Genomic DNA, 4,214 nt, shown 5'->3' on the forward strand with positions numbered 1-4,214 from the left:
CCGCCCGCGCGATCGCTATGTACGATCTTTTCGACCAGCATCAGAATCAGTCAGCAATCAAAACTTTCAACTCCGAGCATGATGAGGTGAATGCTTTTTTAGCATTGATATACGGACGACACCCCGAGACGATTTCAAGACGACACAGCATATCCCACTGTCCATTGAAAGGGCAGAACTGCACAGCGCCGTTGGATAAGCCATCGTCCTAGAATCGTGAGAGTAATTGTCGTATGTGAAGTAATTTTGTTTTTTTAATACGAAGACGCTAGAGGCGCCCGGCTTTAAATTAATAAAGCCCACAACCCTTTCAAAAAAAAAGCCCACAACGATGAGGTGAATGTTGGTCTGGGTGGATCTGCGACAACGATCTCCGTTGGAGGGAAGAAACAAACAAGGCACCGAAATCACAAAACCACAAGCAGAGCCGCACACAAAGAAACTAATAAAGTCCCCCACTTGAGCCAACCAAAAGCCGAATGGACAAGCAGCACTGCCGGCCTCGATCAGAACTAATTAAGAGCACGAGCGAATCACTACATTCGGACGAGAATTGCAGCAAACATGAGCAGAGCGATTGCCTTAATTACCTCGCCAAATCCCGTGCACAGAGGGAGGCGACGAGAGCGCCGTCCCAGTGAATCGAGAGAGGTTTTGGGGTCGTTCTTGGTTCGGCGGTGGAGGGAAGGTCGGCTTTATGCTTTAGGCGAGAGAGAGAGAGAGAGAGAGAGAGAGAGCTGCTTAGGTGGGGGCGGCGTAACCAGGGAAAGGGAAAGATGAGCGTCAGCATCATCCGCTCGCTGACCTGCTGCTCGATCGCCTCGCGCGTCCCGTACGTTCCTTCTTTCTCCTCTGTCGTTTCCAATGCGTCGCGTGTCGTGTGTCGATCGTTTCCTCCGCCCGTCGTCGGTTAATTTGGACGGTATAGGAATGGGATGGACGGCAGAGACGCTTTTAGGTCGCCGGTGACGCGGCGCTGATGCGAATTATGCATGCCGTGCGGCCGGCGTTGGTGGTGGGTGGGATTAACTTAACTTGGAACGTCGCTGTTACGTGGTCGACGAGGGCGTTGGCTAGATTGGGTGCATGCGCACGCTGCAATGTTTTCTCCGATCGAATTTGTTTTATTTGCTCTTGTTCGTGGTAACACACTGTCTCTGCACCAGTCACAATCCCGATAGCTGCTTATTGACTATACTTTCTGCGTGACACATCTAGAATTGGTGTTTGCTCTGGGTTTCACGTGTGCGATCGACACAGGCTGTGTACATGCGCGACAAGGTGTGATGCATGCATGCCCGCGCGAACATGCGCGGCTTCGTGTGAGCGTCTACTCCGCGGCGCCGGCGCGCACGTGAAGGTGCGTTGCGTGAAGATGTACTCCGAGTCGAGGGGCGTGAAGGTGCGTTGCGCTTCGTGAGAAAGTATACTTCCCTCCGCGGTGTCACAAAGTGTAGTGCACGCACTCCGTTGCAAATTCAGTTAGTTTTCTTTTACTTCCTCTGTCTCATAATATAAGATTTTTAATACTACGTTAATATAAAAAAAAGTTTTACATTATGGAAAGAAGGGAGTATTACTTAGCAAAACAAACGGCCGTGTGCATTTTTTTTTTTCCAGAACAAACGGCCGTGTGCATGTCTACATGACTTGGTCGAGCTAGCTTCTGTTGGTTGGTTAGCTAGTAATAGGCGCGGCCTTAATCCGGTCATGGGATGTCATGGCAAGGTGATCGCGGCACAAGCACGCACCTTGCCCACATCGAGTGTCGTGGGATGGCACGACCGTCGAGCTTGGCATAGGAAGGTTTTACTTTCTGTAAGCACAGGACAAATAAATAGCGAGAAAGAAGAGGAAGCGGCAAGTTGAATGGTGCGCAAACACTTGCCTTCTAGGTCAGTTCTCTTCGTAGTCATCATCTTCCTCTTTCGGTAATGTCAAAGTGACATCAGAGACATGGCTTCCGACGGGCATAACTCTGTCACGGCGGCGCAGTCGCGCACTGCGTCACAGACACGCACGGTGAGCCGTTTGCGGAGCAGGACGAGCGGAGGCAGTGATATGCTTCCAGCACACGGTGAAGGAGCACATAGGGCGTGTTTGGTTGACCGCATTGAGCCACTAGTGCAGAACCGGGCTTTAGTGCCGGTTCGTGACGGTCTTTAGTGCCGGTTGGCGAACCGGCACTAAAGAGTGGGGACTAAAGCCCCCTCTCCTTTAATACCGGTTCGTCACGAACCGGCGCTAAAGTGCAAACACGTGGCACGAGCCAGGCCCGTGTGCATGTAGGACATTAGTACCGGTTGGTAACACCAACCGGTACTAAATGTTTGGGTGTTTTTTTTTGCTTTAATTTTGTGTTTTTAATTTGGCTTTATTTTTCATTTAATTCTTTTTTGTTTGCTGGTATTTCACGATACTACAAATTGTACACGTTATGCATATATATTAAATATATTTTCTCGTACGTAGAACCGTATATATATATATATATATATATATATATATATATATATATATATATATAATATCATCGAATGTCTCACAGCCAACACCATTAACTATTCACACATACACATGTATATACATATACAATTTCTCCTACATGTTGCCTTGGTGTCTTCGGAGCACGATGACAAGTGGTTCATGGGGGCGGTAGCGGGTAATAGTATTCTCCTTTCGGATCTATGACCTGGTCGAGCAAAAATCCGGCTATTTCCTCTTGAAGTGCGTGTATGCGGTCCGATGGTAGGAGCTTATCCCGCACCGATCTGAACTGTTAAGAAGGAGATCAATATGCATGTGTGTTAGTTGTGTGACTAGATATCGATAATGGTGTGAATAGTGTTCTGACAAATACGTACCCAGTCCTGTCTATCAGATCTGCTCCTTTCGCACGTCATCATGCGAATGTTCTCGCAAACGTAGTATGCACACAGATTATTCCCTGACGCCTGCATCAGGGCCTTTACAAGAATGGAATTGAATCAGATATTGATTAATCAAGCATGATAATTAATTAATGATATTGAAACAAGAATTAAAAAGATGGTAGCTAGCTAGTACTACTTAATTACTTACCTTGGGTCGATGCCAAAACAACTTTTTTGGCCACGTGCCTGGAGTCACCTTGATGAACTTTGCCCATGCCCTGCCCGCCGGCAAAGAAAATTAATAAAAGGGTTATTAAATAGTTCATATCAGGAACTAATAGTTAATAATGATTGAAATTACCTGTTGACTATCCCCTTTACGATGGTATAGTCTTTATCTTCTTTAGTTAGTGAGTCCAGTAATTCAACTTTTCCTTCCTCAACTTTAATGTCTAACAAGACCCAGTGCCAACTGCATACGCACACGTTTGCATGTCTTAATTAAGCGGGCATGTGCATAAAATTAATCAACTACCATAAACCGTATACACTTAATTATTAACATCTAGCTAGTTAGTAAGCAAAAACAGAATTTGTAGTACAAGACAGTGTGACTCACGGGAAGTTGTAAGGAAGTAGTATATCTTCATTGGTATTGAGGCGCTTCAAGAACTCTAGCATGCTTTCCTCTACTTCAGGTTGACAATGTTCAATCTGCCATATGTCCTCATTAATGGTATTTGGGTCAATGAACCCAACATCATAGCGTCCAGATTTTTTCATTTCATACATCTTCATCCTGCATATAATACCACAGAAAAAGAATATAGTTAGGATAATTACATGTAATGATTGATCAAAATTATCACTACATAACTAGCTTGAGACTTAAATTACAGAAAGAAATCACTTACAGACAATAGCAACTGATGATAGACTTGTCGAGTGCGTCTTGATTAAATAACTGAAATAGTTCTGGATACTCAATGGCAAGAGTTTTCTCATGGTAATAATGCTCATGCTTGACATTCACCATGAGGGACTCTCGATTGGAAATCTTGGTAATGTTCATATACCATTGATGCAATTGATACATTCTCGTTGGGAGGTCCTTGACCTTGTCTGGATGGACCAAAGGTTTGCCCCGGACATATTGCCATGCTATTTCCGATTCTTTAAGCGCAGGCATGGACTCGATTTCGAGGAGTTGTCCAACAGAGATATTGAGCATTTGAGCTTGCATTATATGGTCCTCTGTTATTACCACATCGCCATGCTGGGGTACGCTAACGGTTTGCCCACAATAATATTTGGCGCGCGTACTACTCCTCTCATGTGTTG

This window comes from Triticum dicoccoides, chromosome 3B (assembly GCF_002162155.2).
Source record: "Triticum dicoccoides isolate Atlit2015 ecotype Zavitan chromosome 3B, WEW_v2.0, whole genome shotgun sequence".
Classification (NCBI taxonomy): Eukaryota; Viridiplantae; Streptophyta; class Magnoliopsida; order Poales; family Poaceae; genus Triticum; species Triticum dicoccoides.